At 37.7% G+C, this 17,610-nt stretch overlaps 1 protein-coding gene across 3 annotated transcripts in view; it reads right to left on the reverse strand.

Moving 5' to 3' along the window:
- The window catches only part of VKORC1L1 (vitamin K epoxide reductase complex subunit 1 like 1), a 54,837-nt gene that overhangs the window by 8,108 nt on the left and 29,119 nt on the right, over positions 1–17,610 (reverse strand). The window lies entirely within an intron of this gene.

Raw genomic sequence — 17,610 nt, forward strand, 5'->3', positions numbered from 1 at the left:
AGTCATCAATTTACATATATTCTCTTTTCCAACAGACAGGACAATGTATTCTTTTTCTGGTGACATTAGTATTTGCAGAGGAAGAGTTCTCTCAATTTAAGCAAGGTTCCTTTAGCAGCTGCTCAGCACATCACAGAATGTTTAGCAGTCTCTAGATGACAGTAGTACCCCCTGCCAGTTGTGATGAACAGAAATGTCTTTAGCCACTGCCAGATGTCCCTGGGGGCAAAATCATCCCCAGTTTATAGCCATTAATGTAAGCTATTCTATTTCTTCAAAGTGTACACTGAAATTTTGGTTCCTGACAAATTCCACCAGGATATCCATTAGGAAATACATCCTGGGAACAATATCTTTAAGTGTAGAATATCAGCAACTATATGTCTTTCCTAAAATCATATCTCGAGTATATTACTTGCCCCATCAGTTTTTATTTGCAGTTTAACTTCAAATTTAGCATTTGACTTAACATTTTCAGAATCTTATTTTATTTTTTGAAAAGGTTATTAAATTCTGATTAAGTAAGATTTGATACAATTATCAAACTAAGGATTGGATAAAAACCTTTGAAGATAACTTTAAGCCTGAATAAGAGTGCTTTTTAAAATACCAGAAACAAAACAACTGGTCATAGTTTTTTAAGTCTCTGGCAAAGCACTCAATAAAACATAACCTTTGGTTCTGAAGATACACTACCTGTAAACAAGGATAAACTGGTGATTCTTTATTAGTCACACTACTTAAATAGTACTCAGTATCCAAGAAGTAGAATGAAACCTCTTCATAAGGATGATGTTGGTAGATAATAAAACCTGGTTTATAAATGAAAGGCATAAAGTTTTTTATTGTAGAGTTATACACTTCAAGGAACACAAATTACTCTACATCATATTGATGTAGTCTTTTACACATCAAATAGTTATTGAGCATGTTCTAGGTGCAGATAATGGGTCAGGTGCTGGGACCTAGGAGCAAAGAAATCAGACCAGGTAGTATGCTTGTGGAGCTCATATTCCATTTAGGAGGAGCAGTAATAAACAGGTAGACAAATGACTTACAGTCAGAGATGGACAAGCCTATTAACAGATACACAGGAAAACTGAGAGAGCTATTCTAGATCAGAGCCTCTGAAAATGTAAAAGAACAGTGACCTTGGGGTATTGCAGACTTTACTTCAGAAGGTCTGTGGCAGGGCCTCACTTCATTTCAAAACAAAACAAAATGCTCCTCTTGATTCTGGTCTGAGGACCACACTCAGCACCACTGCTGTAGATGGCGAAGGGATAGAGGGAGCAGCTCTAAGCTAGATGGTCAGGGAAGGCTTTTTTCAGGAAATGTGAATTAAATCCTGAATGATGAAAAGCAGCCAGTCTTATGAGGAATGACAGTACCAAGGCCTTGCGGCAGGACTGAGCTATGAGTGTGCCAAAGGAGGCTGCCAGAGCTGGCACGGTGATGAGACGAGAGTGACAAGAGAATGAGCACGTATCCAATCATCTCCATTTTTTACAACCTTGTTTGTAGCCATGAGGAAGAGTTTGAATTTTACTTTAAGTACAATGGGAAGACATTTGTGGCTTCTATATAGGAGATTAATATAAGCCTACTTACGATCGCTCTTGACTTTTGTGTAAAGAACATATTGAAGGAGGGCAAGAGTATACCCAGGGAGAAACTATATGAAGTCATAAACTTGGCCCCGCTCATCTCAAGTAGGGATTCAAATGTAAATCACGGGGCAGAGCCAAGATGGCAGTGTGAGTAGAGTACCGGAAATCTCCTCCCAAAACCATATATATTTTTGAAAATACAACAAATGTAAGTATCCTTAAAAGAGAGACCAGAAGATACAGGACACAGGCAGACCACATCTACACCTGTGAGAACCCAGTGCATCCCAAAGGGGTAAGATACAAGCCACAGCCAGGCACGACCCAAGTGCCCCTCACCCCAGCTCCCAGCAGGAGGAGAGGAGTTGGAGCGGGGAGGGAGAGGGAGCCCAGGACTGCTAAATACTCAGCTCTAGCCATCTGTACTGGGAACACAGACACACAGTGCATGGGGTGCTGGATACTAGGAAATGGGACAGCAAAACCTACGAGTGGGTCCCCTCAGCCGGTGCCCCTGGGACAAAGAAAAGCAAGTGCTTTTGAAAGACTTAAAGGGACAGGGACCCCACAGCTGGATGGAAACGTCTCGGAACACTTAGCCTGGCAGCTGGGAATTCCTGGGAACTCCGGGCGCCCTAACCCCCTGGGCGGCAATGCAGCTCAGAGGCCCCTCACAGAGATAAACAGCCTACCGCCTGTTTCCCCTCTGATGCTGCTCTGCCATAGTTGAGCAGCAGCCTGAGGCTGGCCACTCCCACAGCAGCAGAGCAGAGATTCTCTCACTGCAGGTGGGCAAGAATCAGAAACCCCATCTGCGAGCAGCTGCCCAGCACAAGCCGCTAGGGTTCGCCATTCTCCCAGGAAAAGAAGGTGACAAACAAGCAAGAAGGGATGTTCTCCCAGCCAACACAAGCGCCAGCTCCCCACAACTACCTCTATCGCCATGAAAAGGCAGAAGAATTTGATACAGACCAGACTAACCCAGACATCCTCCCCTGAGAAGGAATCTGGGGAGATAGACCTAACCAATCTCTCTGAAAAAGAATTCAAAATAAAGGTCAGAACCATGCTGATGGAGATGCAGAGAAATATGCAAGAGCTAAGGGATGACATCAGAAGAAAATTACAGAAATGAAACAATCTCTGGAAGGATTTATAAGCAGAATGGATAAGATGCAAGGGGCCATTGATGGAATAGTAACCAGAGAACATGAATGCACAGAAGCTGACGCAGTGAGATAAAAGGATCTCCAGGAATGAAACAATATTAAGAGAACTGTGTGACCAATCCAAAAGGAACAATATCCGCATTATAGGGGTACTAGAAGAAGAAGAGAGAGAAAAAGGGATACAAAGTGTATTTGAAGAAATAATTGCTGAAAACTTCCCCAAACTGGGGGAGGAAATAATCGTTCAGACCACGGAAGTACACAGAACTCCCAACAGAAGGGACCCAAGGAGGACAACACCAAGACATATAATAACTAAAATGGCAAAGATCAAGGACAAGGACAGAGTTTTAAAGGTAGCTACAGAGAGGAAAAAGGTCACCTACAAAGGAAAATCCATCAGGTTATCATCAGACTTCTCAACAGAAACCTTACAGGCCAGAAGAGAATGGCATGATATTTTTAATGCAATGAAACAGAAGGGCCTTGAATCAAGAATACTGTATCCAGGACGATTATCATTTAAATATGAAGGAGGGATTAAACAATTCCCAGACAAGTAAAAGTTGAGGGAATTTGCCTCCCACAGACTGCCTCTACAGGATATTTTAGAGGGACGGCTCTAGATGGGGGCACTCCTAAGGCTAAACAGATGTCACCAGAGAAAATAAAATCACACTAAAGAAAGCAGAACAACCAAATACTAACTAAAGGCAAAAAATAAAACCAACTACCCACAAAAGCAGTTAAAGGAAACACAGAAGAGCACAGAATAAAACACCCAACATATAAAGAATGGAGGAGGAAGAAAAAGAAGGGAGAGAAATAAAGAATCACCAGACAGTGTCTATAATAGCTCAATAAGCAAGCTAAGTTAGGCAATAAGATACTAAAGAAGCTAACCTTGAACCTTTGGTAACCATGAATCTAAAGCCTGCAATGGCAATAAGTACATATCTTTCAATAAAACCCTAAATATAAATGGACTGAATGCACCAATCAAAAGACAGAGTAATAGAATGGATAAAAAAGCAAGATCCACCTATATGCTGCTTACAAGAAACTCACCTCAAACCCAAAGACATACACAGAATAAAAGTGAAGGGATGGAAAAAGATATTTCATGCAAACATTAGGGAGAAAAGAGCAGGTGTTGCAGTACTTAGACAAAATAGACTTCAAAACAAAGAAAGTAACAAGAGATAAAGAAGGACATTACATAATGATAAAGGGATCAGTCCAACAAGGACATATAACCATCATAAATATATATGCACACAACAAAGGAAGACCAACATATGTGAAACAAATACTAACAGAATTAAAGGAGGAAACAGAATCCAATGCATTCGTCTAGGAGACTTCAACACACCAGTCACTACAAAGGACAGATCAACCTGACAGAAAATAAGTAAGGACACAGAGACACAGAACAACACACTAGAACACATGGACCTAACAGACATCTACAGAACTCTACACCCAAAAGCAGCAGGATACACATTCTTCTCAAGTGCACATGAAACATTTTACAGAATACAACACATACTAGGCCACAAAAAGAACATCAGTAAATTCAAAAAGACTGAAATTCTACCAACCAACTTCTCCAATCACAGAGGTACGTAAATAGAAATAAATTGTACAAAGAAAACAAAAATGCTCACAAACACGTAGAGGCTTAACAACATGCTCCTAAATAATCAACGGATCAATGACAAAATTAAAACAGAGAGAAAGCAATCTATGGAGACAAATGAAAACAGCAGCACAGCACCCCAACTTCTGTGGGATGCAGCAAAGGCAGTTTTAAGAGGAAACTATATTGCAGTCCAGGCCTACTTAAAGAAGGAAAAACAATCCCAAATGAATAGTCTAAAGTTATAATTATTGAAACTGGAAAAAGAAAAAATGAGGCCCAAAGTCAGTAGGAGGAGGGACATAATAAATATCAGAGAATAAACTAAATTGAAAAATACAACAATAAAAAAAATCAATACAAGGAATAAACATAATAGATAAACCCCTAGACTGACTTATTAAGTGAAAAGGAGAATCTACACACATCAACAGAATCAGAAATGAGGTAGGAAAAATAATGACTGACCCCACAGAAATACAAAGAATTATTAGAGAATACTATGAAAACCTATATGCTAACAAGCTGGAAAACCTAGAAGAAATGGACAACCTCCTAGAAAAACAGAACCTTCCAAAACCAACCAAGGAAGAAACAGAAAATCTAAACAGACCAATTACCAGCAATGAAATTGAATTGGTAATCAAAAACTACCCAAGAACAAAACCCCCAAGCCAGATGGATTCATCGCAGAATTTTATCAGACATACAGAGAAGACATAATACCCATTCTCCTTAAAATTTTCCAAAAAATGGAAGAGGACAGAATACTTCCAAACTCATTCTATGAAGCCAGCATCACACTAATACCAAAACCAGGCAGACACCACAAAAAAAGAAAATTACAGATGAGTATCTCTGATGAATATAGATGCAAAAATACTCAACAAAATATTAGCAAACAGAATTCAAAAATATATCAAGAGGATCTAACACCATGATCGGGTGTGATTCATCTCAGGGATGCAAGGATGGTACATTTGAAAATCCATCAACATCATCCACCACATAAACAAAAAGGACAAAAACCACATGCTCATTTCCATAGATGCTGAAAAAGCATTTGACAAAATTCATCATCCATTCATAATAAAAACTCTTAACAAAATGGGTATAGAGGGCAAGTACCTCAACATAATAAAGGCCATATATGACAAACCCACAGCCAACATCACAGTTAACAGTGAGAAGCTGGAAGGTTTTCACTTAAGAGTGGGAACAAGACAGGGATGCCCACTCTCCCCACTGTTATTCAACCTAGTACTGGAGGTCCTAGCCATGGCAATCAGACAAAACAAAGAAATACAAGGCATCCAGATTGGTAAAGAAGATGTCAAACTGTCACTATTCGCAGATGACATGATATTGTACATAAAAATCCCTGAAGACTTCACTCCAAAATTACTAGAATAATCTGAGTCCAGCAAAGTTCCAGGATACAAAATTAATACACAGAAATCTGTTGCTTTCCTATACACTAATGATGAGCTACCAGAAAGAGAAATGAGGAAAACAATTCCATTCACAATTGCATCAAAAAGAATAAAATACTTAGGAATAAACCTAACCAACGAAGGGAAAGACCTATACCCTGAAAACTACAAGGAAAAATTAAAGAGCACACTAACAAACGAAAACTCATCCCATGCTCTTGGCTAGGAAGAATTAATATCATCAAAATGGCAATCCTGCCTAAAGCAATCTACAGATTCATTGCAATCCCTATCAAAATACCAACAGCATTCTTCAATGAACTGGAACATATAGTTCTAAAATTCATATGGAACCACAAAAGTCATGGAATAGCCAAAGCAATCCTGAGAAGGAAGAATAAAGTGGGAGGGATCTCGCTCCCCAACTTCAAGCTCTACCACAAAGCCACAGTAATCAAGACAATTTGGTACTGGCACAAAAACAGACCCACAGATCAGTGGAACAGAAAAGAGACCCCAGATGTTAACCCAAAGATATATGGTCAATTAATATATGATAAAGGAGTCATGGATATACAATGGGGAAATGACAGCCTCTTCAACAGCTGGTGTTGGCAAAATTGGACAGCTACATGTAAGAGAATGAAACTGGATCATTGTCTAACCCCATACACAAAAGTAAATTCAAAATGGATCAAAGACCTGAATGTAAGTTATCAAACCATAAAACTCTTAGAAAAAAAACATAGGCAAAAATCTCTTGGACATAAACATGAGCAACTTCTTCATGAACATATCTACCTGGGCAAGGAAAACAAAAGGAAAAATGAACAAGTGGGACTGTATCAAGCTGAAAAGGACACCATCAATAGAACAAAAAGGCAGCCTACAGTATGGGAGAATATATTCACAAATGACAGATCCGATAAAGGGCTGACATCCAAAATATATAAAGAGCTCACGCATCTTAGCAAATAATCCAATTTAAAAAGGGGCAGAGGAGCTGAACAGACACTTCTCCAAAGAAGAAATTCAGATGGCCAACAGGCATATGAAAAGATGCTCCACATCACTAGTCATCAGGGAAATGCAAATTAAAACCACAATGAGATATCACCTCACACCAGTAAGGATGGCCACCATTCAAAACACAAACAAGAAATGTTGGCAAGGATGTGGAGAAAGGGGAACCCTACTCCACTGCTGGTGGGAATGTAAATTAGTTCAACCATTGTGGAAAGCAGCATGGAGGTTCCTCAAAAAACTAAAAACAGAAATACCATTTGACCCAGGAATTCCACTCCTAGGAGTTTACCCTAAGAATGCAGCAGCCCAGTTTCAAAAAGACATATGCACCCCTATGTTTATTGCAGCACTATTTACAATAGCCAAGAAATGGAAGCAACCTAAGTTCCATCAGTAGATGAATGGATAAAGAAGATGTGGTACATACACACAATGGAATATTATTCAGCCATAAGAAGAAAACAAATCTTATCATTTGCAACAATATGGATGGAGCTAGAGGGTATTATGCTCAGTGAAATAAGCCAGGTGGAGAAAGACAAGTATCAAATGATTTCACTCATCTGTGGAGTATAAGAACAAAGAAAAAACCGAAGGAGCAAAACAGCAGCAGACTCACAGAACCCAAGAATGGACTGACAGTTACCAAAGGGAAAGGGAATGGGAAGGATGGGTGGGAAGGGATGGATAAGGGGGAAAAAAAGGGGATGGGCATTACTATTAGCAGGCATAATGTACGGAGGGGGCACGGGGAGGGCTGACCAACACAGAGAAGACAAGTAGTGATTCTATAGCATCTTACTACTCTGATGGACAGTGACTCTAGTTGGGTATGTGGAGGGCACTTGGTGATGGGGGGAGTCTAGTAAGCATAATGTTCCTCATGTAATTTTAGATTAATGATACCAAAATAAAATAAATAAAATAAATAAAAATCCATATGGAACTACAAAAGACCCCGAATAGCCAAAAAAATCCTGAGAAGGAAGAATAAAGCTGAGGGGATTACACTCCCTGACTTCAAACTCTACTACAAAGCCACAGTAATTAAGACAATTTGGTACTGGCACAAGAACAGACCCATATATTAATGGAATAGACTAGAGAGCCCCAATATAAACCCAAGAATATATGGTCAATTAATATGATAAAGGAGCCATCGATATACAATAGGGAAATGACAGCCTCTTTCAACAGCTGGTGTTGGCAAAACTGGACAATTACATGAGAGATAATGAAACTGGATTATTGTCTAACCCCATACACAAAAGTAAACTCAAATGGAACAAAAACCTCTACGTAAGTCATGAAACTATAAAACTCTTAGAGGAAAACATAGGCAAAAATCTCTTCAGTATAAACATGAGCAACTTTTTTCTGAACACATCTGATTGGGCAAGGGAAACAAGAGCAAATGAACAAATGGGACTACATCAAACTAAAAAGCTTCTGTACAGCAAAGGATACCATCAGTAGAACAAAACAGCCTCATACAGTATGGGAGAACATTATCTGTAAACGATATATCTGACAAGGGGTTAACATCCAAAATATATAATGAGCTCACACACCTCAACAAACAAAAAGCAAATAACCTGATTAAAGAATGGGTGGAGGATATGAATAGACAGTCCTCCAAAGAAGTAATTTAGATGGCCAACAGGCACCTGAAAAGATGTTCCACATTGCTACTTATCAGGGAAATGCAAATTAAAACCACAATGAGATATCACCTCACACCAGTAAGGATGGCCACCATCCAAAACACAAACAACAACAAATGTTGGTGAGGATGCAGAGAAAGGGGAACCCTCCTACACTGTTGGTGGGAATGTAAATTAATTCAACCATTGTGGAAAGCAATATGGAGTTCCCTTAAAAAACTAAAAATAGAAATGCGATTTGACCCAGCAATTCCACTCCTAGGAATTTACCCAAAGAAAACAAGATCCCAGATTCAAAAAGACATATGCACCCCTATGTTTATTGCAGCACTATTTACAATAGCCACGATATGGAAGCAACCTGTGTCCATCAGTAAATGAATGGATAAAGAAGGTGTGGTACATATACACAATGGAATATTATTCAGCCATAAGAAAACAAATCCTACCATTTGCAACATGGATGGAGCTAGAGGGTACTATGCTCAGTGAAATAGCCAGGTGGAGAAAGATAAATGATTTCACTCATTTGTACAGTTAATGAAGAAAAATGAAGGAAAACAGCAGGAGACTCCCAGACTCCAAGAAGGGACTAGCAGTTACCAAGGGGTAGTGGTGGAGTGGATGGTTGGGAAAGGAGGGAGAAGGGGATTGAAGAGTATTATGATTGGTATGCATGGTGTTGGCAGGGGGGCTCACGGGGATGACAGTGTAGCACAGAGAAGACAAGTAATGACTCTATGACATCTTACACTGATGAACAGTGACTCAGTGGGGTATTGGGGGGACTTGAGAATATGGATGAATATAGTAACCTCAATTTTCTTCATGTGAAACCTTCAGAAGAGTGTTTATCAGTGATACCTTAATAGAAAAAATAATAAAATAACCCACATAATTGCTATTTCATAATTTTATTTAGACATAATTATAAAATAAGTTTAGAGTATAACAGAAAAATTCACTGTAATTGACTATACATGTAGTTTTCATAAATCTTCAGTTATTTTGATGTTTTGAAAATTCTTCAGTTGATGATTACTCAAGGGAGTAAATTTACATAAATTCTGAAATCTCTACTAAATGAATTTTTGTGAACACTTGAAGTAAACCTAAATTTTTAAGTATTTGGAAATTTGTCAGATATAGGAAAATGTCTTAACTGATTGTTGGTCATGCAGAGTAGTTGTGGCCGCTACGTATGAAAGGAGTTCAGAGGTCTAATACACTGCTTGCCTGTTTTCACAGTAAATAATGACAGCCCAGACTAGAGCACATTTTCGTATTTAATCCAGCATTCCAGCCATTGAAATGGTTCTTTCTGATGGGGGAAATGATAAAGGAAGATTCTCTTAAAACAAAACCTATCTAGCTTAGGTAACTGAACAAAATTGTCTCTGAAAATATCTAAATGTTGTAATTGTGATCTCAAACTCCCTGAAGTTTAAGGAAATTTGAACTTTAAAGATAATTAAACATCTGGCTCAGAGATTTGTAGATCATTAGCCTTGCTAATATAAATGAAAATATTAGATCTTTCTACCATGATTAAAACAAAACCAAACCTGTAGTATTCATCATGGCATATACTGCCAGTAATCAAAACTGAACACTGGAAAGTCTAATGTGGGTCATTCTGGAATGTGAAAGCGTATCTAAGTCACTCTTTCAAGACAGTAATCAGTGCTGGGAAAGAAAATGCCTGAGGCCATCAGAAATACTGCTACCCTGAATAGTATTCAGGTATGAGGAAAAAAACTTAAACCTCCATTTTAAATTTTTAATGATTAATTTCACATTCAGTGTAAAAAGGAATGAGGATTCTAGCAGTTATATGTGCAAAACTGAGGTTCACTGCCAAGCACTTTGTTGCTCAGTCCCACTTTCCTTCAAATCACCTGAGTCAATACATTGGTCTCATTTTCCACCCCATAAAAGGACTCTCATTAAAAGAAAAAGAACCTTACATATTGCTTTGTAACTTTTTTAGTCATACTAGGTTAAAGTCTATTACTCCAAAATGCAATTTCAAATCTTCTTCAGTCTGCATAAACCTCTGCTGCCCTCTCTCAGTAGAAAACATAAGCCACGAATTATGGATCTCTTTCACCTGGTACACCACCACCCCGTTTTACTTAATTTTGTTTATGTATCTGTGTCTGGCATTGGACAGGACTTCTTGAGAACAGGAACTCTCATTCATCTTTGGGTGCCCAGGGCCAAATTCCTAAGTGTAAGTAATTAAGGAAAGAGAATAACTCTAATTTTTCCAAGTTCTGCTTCTGTGGTTCTCTCAAAAGCTGGTAGTTTACATTCAAACTTCCTTTGATCCAATTCTCCACCTTTTGGTGTCTCAAAAAATATTCAACAAATAGATGTTATTGAGGGTACTCCCACATGGCAATCCTTGCAAATAAAAATTCTTGAATCCTAACTTTCTACTACTAAAAATCTTGTTAATAGATACATTTGAATTGTGTGTCCAGGTGGTGGAGGTAAAGGAACAAATGACAAAAGTAATAAACAAATGGACACTCCATTTTCCCAGCCCTAAAATGTTTTAAAACACACTACTTATTGAAATTAAAATACCTTAGAGCTGAAAAAAAGATAAAAATCTGACAGTCTCAAATAGCTGGTGTATACTGAGGGGAAAATAATAAAATGCATATTACTTAATGTTTTAAAAGAACTCAAGAATTCTGCATATGTAAACCATCATAAACTGGGAGTAATATAAAATGAGGAAAAATTTCATATAGATGAAAAGATTTTAGAGATGAAAAACATGATTTTCCAAATTTAAACAGCGACAGAAGCAGTGAATAGCAGATGAAATATTACCAAACAAAAAGTAGTGCCACAAAAACGTAAATGGATAAATCATCCCACAACTCTAATTAAAAGGACAAAATAGACTTAAGATAAATAAAAGAATGTTGGGCATATTATACAGTTTGACCTTACCAATTACAAGAGTTGAGAAAGAAAAAACAGTAATTCTTCTTCAGACAAACTTATTGAGCATACAGTATACTATAGCCAGGCACTGAGGAGACAATACTGAGCATGACAGACATGGGAAGTTCATATTCCAGAACAAATGAAGCTGAAGTAACAACCAAAGAAATAGAAATTAACTGCTGAAGAAGGAAGGAAGGAGGGAAGGAAAAATAAATGTACACATTCTGCATGTTAGCCAAATTAATATCAAGATTCTGGTAGATTTTGCAAATTTCAAAGATAAAGACAGTATCCTACAAACATTCAGGAAGGAAATCAAGTTACCTACAATTTTAAAAAAATATGATTGGCAATATTCAACCAACATTATATGTGGACAAGGATGAGGATAGACTGGCACTGCTATGCACTCTAAAGGGAGCATAAATTGGTATAATTTCCTAGAGATGGTATAATTTCCTAGGAATACAGAAAATAATCAATGATATACAGATTTACATAAGTATGAACAAGGGTGCTCATCACAGCACTGTTTAAAATGGCAAATAAAAAACACCTATTTGGTAGACTATTATAATTTGGCCATTCAGTAAAAGACTATATAGATGTTAAAAGCTGTTTTCAAATATTTTAATACATGTCAAAATGTTTATGATTCAAAGTTAAATGAAAACAAAGAGCATGATCTCAATTTTATTTCTTAAAATCCATGTTTATGTATACATATATATCTATGAATATACACATATAGGTACACATGTATGCATATTTATAGACAAAAATCAACTGGAAGGGACTGCACTAAAACATTAATGGTGGTGAGTTTGGAAGTAATTTTTATCTTCAGCTTTACTTTGCATTTTTTTAACCACAATGATTTTTCAAGACCATTTACATTTAATGTAATGACCCAGCTATGGCAATATTTAAACCTACCATCTCTTACTGTTTTCTGTTTGTCCCATCCAGGCTTTGTTCCTTTTTCCTTTATTTTCTGCCTTCTTTTGGATTAACTATTTTTTTAGGACTTCATTATAGTTCCACAGTTTATTAGTTATACTTCCATTTAATTTCTCTAGTTGTTGCTCTAGGCTTTAAATCATGTATCTTTAATTTACCATTCTGCCTTCAGATAGCATAGCCCTTTATTTGCAGTGTTAAACTTCACAATTTCCTACTTCCATTTCCCTCCCTTGTGCTATTGTCAGACATTTCACTTGTACATATTGTAGAACTCACAAAGCATTGGTTTTGTTTTAAAAATCAAGTATCATTTTTTGGCTACTAATTCCAGAATATTTCCATCATCCCATAAAGAAACTCCCCATACCTGTTAGCAGTCACTGTCAATTCAATCATCTTTTAAAAGGATTTAAAAATAATAAATCTCTATTTACCCCAAAATTTACAATTTCCAGCACTTTTCAATCCTTTGTAAAGACCTAAATTTCCACCTTGAATAATTTTCCTTCTGACTAGCTTCCTTTGCCATTTTTTTGTTGTTTCAGGTCTGCTGGCAACAAATGCTTTCAGCATTAGTTTGTTCAGAGTCTTTTCAGTCCCATTTCTGAAGGGCATTTTCCTAGATAAATACTAGGCTAAGAGATTTTAGTTTTATGTTAAATAGCGCTTTAAAGATGTCTCTCCATTGTCTTCAGTTTGCTAAATTTCTGAAGGTATGAAAGTAGAAATAAATTCTACAAAGAAAACAAAAAGGCTCACAAACACATGGAGGCTTAACAACATGCTACTAAATAATCAATGGATCAATGAACAAATCAAAATAGAGATCAAGGAATATATAGAAACGAATGACAACAACAACACTAAGCCCCAACTTCTGTGGGACGCAGCGAAAGCAGTCTTAAGAGGAAAGTATATAGCAATACAGGCACACTTGAAGAAGGAAGAACAATCCCAAATGAATAGTCTAACATCACAATTATTAAAACTGGAAAAAGAAGAACAAATGAGGCCTAAAGTCAGCAGAAGGAGGGACATAATAAAGATCAGAGAAGAAATAAACAAAATTGAGAAAAATAAAACAAAAGCAAAAATCAACGAAACCAAGAGCTGGTTCTTTGAGAAAATAAACAAAATAGATAAGCCTCTAGCAAACTTATTAAGAGAAAAAGAGAATCAACACAAATCAACATAATCAGAAATGAGAATGGAAAAATCACGACAGACTCCACAGAAATACAAAGAATTATTAAAGACTACTATGAAAACCTATATGCCAACAAGCTGGAAAACCTAGAAGAAATGGACAACTTCCTAGAAAAATACAACCTCCCAGGACTGACCAAGGAAGAAACACAAAAGTTAAACAAACCAATTACAAGCAAAGAAATTGAAACAGTAATCAAAAAACTACCCAAGAACAAAACCCCGGGGCCGGACGGATTTACCTCGGAATTTTATCATCCACACAGAGCAGACATAATACCCATTCTCCTTAAAGTGTTCCACAAAATAGAAGAAGAGGGAATACTCCCAAACTCATTCTATGAGGGCAACATCACCCTAATACCAAAACCAGGCAAAGACCCCACCAAAAAAGAAAATTACAGACCAATATCCCTGATGAATGTAGATGCAAAAATACTCAATAAAATATTAGCAAACAGAATTCAACAGTATATCAAAAGGATCATACACCATGACCAAGTGGGGTTCATCCCAGGGATGCAAGGATGGTACAACATTCGAAAATCCATCAACATCATCCACCACATCAACAAAAAGAAAGACAAAAACCACATGATCATCTCCATAGATGCTGAAAAAGCATTTGACAAAATTCAACATCCATTCATGATAAAAACTCTCAGCAAAATGGGAATAGAGGGCAAGTACCTCAACATAATAAAGGCCATATATGATAAACCCACAGCCAGCATTATACTGAACAGCGAGAAGCTGAAAGCATTTCCTCTGAGATCGGGAACCAGATAGGGATGTCCACTCTCCCCACTGTTATTTAACATAGTACTGGAGGTCCTAGCCACGGCAATCAGACAAAACAAAGAAATACAAGGAATCCAGATTGGTAAAGAAGAAGTTAAACTGTCACTATTTGCAGATGATATGATACTGTACATAAAAAACCCTAAAGACTCCACTCCAAAACTACTAGAACTGATATCGGAATACAGCAAAGGTGCAGGATACAAAATTAACACACAGAAATCTGTAGCTTTCCTATACACTAACAACGAATCAATAGAAAGAGAAATCAGGAAAACAATTCCATTCACCATTGCATCAAAAAGAATAAAATACCTAGGAATAAACCTAACCAAAGAAGTGAAAGACTTATACTCTGAAAACTACAAGTCACTCTTAAGAGAAATTAAAGGGGACACTAATAAATGGAAACTCATCCCATGCTCATGGCTAGGAAGAATTAATATCGTCAAAATGGCCATCCTGCCCAAAGCAATATACAGATTTGATGCAATCCCTCTCAAATTACCAGCAACATTCTTCAATGAATTGGAACAAATAATTCAAAAATTCATATGGAAACACCAAACACCCCGAATAGCCAAAGCAATCCTGAAAAAGAAGAATAAAGTAGGGGGGATCTCACTCCCCAACTTCAAGCTCTACTACAAAGCCATAGTAATCAAGACAATTTGGTACTGGCACAAGAACAGAGCCACAGACCAGTGGAACAGATTAGAGACCCCAGAAATTAACCCAAACATATATGGTCAATTAATATTTGATAAAGGAGCCATGGACATACAATGGCAAAATGACAGTCTCTTCAACAGATGGTGCTGGCAAAACTGGACAGCTACATGTAGGAGAATGAAACTGGACCATTGTCTAACCCCATATACAAAGGTAAACTCAAAATGGATCAAAGACCTGAATGTAAGTCATGAAACCATTAAACTCTTGGAAAAAAACGTAGGCAAAAACCTCTTAGACATAAACATGAGTGATCTCTTCTTGAACATATCTCCCCGGGCAAGGAAAACAACAGCAAAAATGAGCAAGTGGGACTACATTAAGCTGAAAAGCTTCTGTACAGCGAAAGACACCATCAATAGAACAGAAAGGAACCCTACAGTATGGGAGAATATATTTGAAAATGACAGATCCGATAAAGGCTTGACGTCCAGAATATATAAAGAGCTCACACACCTCAACAAACAAAAAACAAATAACCCAATTAAAAAATGGGCAGAGGAACTGAACAGACAGTTCTCCAATAAAGAAATACAGATGGCCAACAGACACATGAAAAGATGCTCCACATCACTAATTATCAGAGAAATGCAAATTAAAACTACAATGAGGTATCACCTCACACCAGTAAGGATAGCTGCCATCCAAAAGACAAACAACAACAAATGTTGGCGAGGCTGTGGAGAAAGGGGAACCCTCCTACACTGCTGGTGGGAATGTAAATTAGTTCAACCATTGTGGAAAGCAGTATGGAGGTGCGTCAAAATGCTCAAAACAGACCTACCATTTGACCCAGGAATTCCACTCCTAGGAATTTACCCTAAGAACGCACCAATCAAGTTTGAGAAAGACAGATGCACTCCTATGTTTATCGCAGCACTATTTACAATAGCCAAGAATTGGAAGCAACCTAAATGTCCATCAGTAGATGAATGGATAAAGAAGATGTGGTACATATACACAATGGAATACTACTCAGCCATAAGAAGTGGAAAAATCCAACCATTTGCAGCAACATGGATGGAGCTGGAGAGTATTATGCTCAGTGAAATAAGCCAAGCGGAGAAAGAGAAATACCAAATGATTTCACTCATCTGAGGAGTATAGGAACAAAGGAAAAACTGAAGGAACAAAACAGCAGTGGAATTACAGAACCCAAAAATGGACTAACAGGTACCAAAGGGAAAGGAACTGGGGAGGATGGGTGGGCAGGGAGGGATAAGAGGGGGGAAGAAGAAGAGGGGTATTAAGATTAGCATGCATGGGGGGGAGGGAGAAAGGGGAGGGTGGGCTGCACAACACAGAGAGGACAAGTAGTGACTCTACCACATTTTGCTAAGCTGATGGACAGTAACCGTAATGTGGTTGTTAGGGGGGACCTGATATAGGGGAGAGCATAGTAAACATAGTATTCTTCAGGTAAGTGTAGATTAAAAATTTAAAAAAAAAAAGAAAGAAAGAAAGAAAGAAAAGGGGGATTACTCCTTAACAGGATAAAACTATTGGTAAATCAAAGATCAACGCATGCTTTAAATATCCTTAATGTTGATCACTTAAAGGGTGTCAGATGATCAGCTATGGAGGTACTTTTTTCTGATAATATTCCTTTCTCTTAATTAAAAAAAAAAAAAAAAAAGCAGTTATTGTGTGCTGACCTCCAATGAGTTCTGCACAGTGGTATAGAGGGCATGTCAAAGTGTGGGCAAAGGGTCTGTTTGTTTCTATGCAGAAGATCAAGGCCTAGCTTGGATACCCAGAAAATGAACTAAGATACGATATGAGGAGGAGCTTCCGGCATCAGCACTCTCTGGGGGACTTGTGCCAGGGGATGATCATCAAAAAGCCTCCACAGGGATCCGGACGATGCTGTGGTTGTGGCTGCATCCAGCCCACCGTCTCCTGGACTTGCCATAGGAATGAGGAGGGAGATGTCTAGGCTGGCATGTGCATACAGTGAGACAACGAATTTGACCGATCTGTACTGTTGGAACTCAACCAGAAGTTGGGAGGGGTGCAAGGTGTAGCACTCCAAAATCTCATGACTATAGACTATCTATGGTTAAAAGAACATATGGGATGTGAACAGATCCCAGAAATGGGCTGCTTTAATTTGTCTGATGGTTCAAGTACAGTTGGACAATATCCATCATATCATAGATAAATTTTCACAAATGCCTAGGGTGCCTAAATGGTTTTCTTGGCTTCACTGGAGATGGATGGTAATTATAGATTTGCTTTGTTTATGTCACCGTATTCCTATTATGTTAATATGTGTGTGCAAATTAGTTAGTAGTTTAAAACCTATACATACTTAAGGTACTCTACAAGAAGATATGTCAAAGAAATAATCAATCCTCCCATGTTTCCTTCACATGCTACATCTATAGCTTTTCTTCTTCCTTC

The sequence above is a fragment of the Manis javanica genome, chromosome 10 (genome assembly GCF_040802235.1).
Source record: "Manis javanica isolate MJ-LG chromosome 10, MJ_LKY, whole genome shotgun sequence".
NCBI lineage: Eukaryota > Metazoa > Chordata > Mammalia > Pholidota > Manidae > Manis > Manis javanica.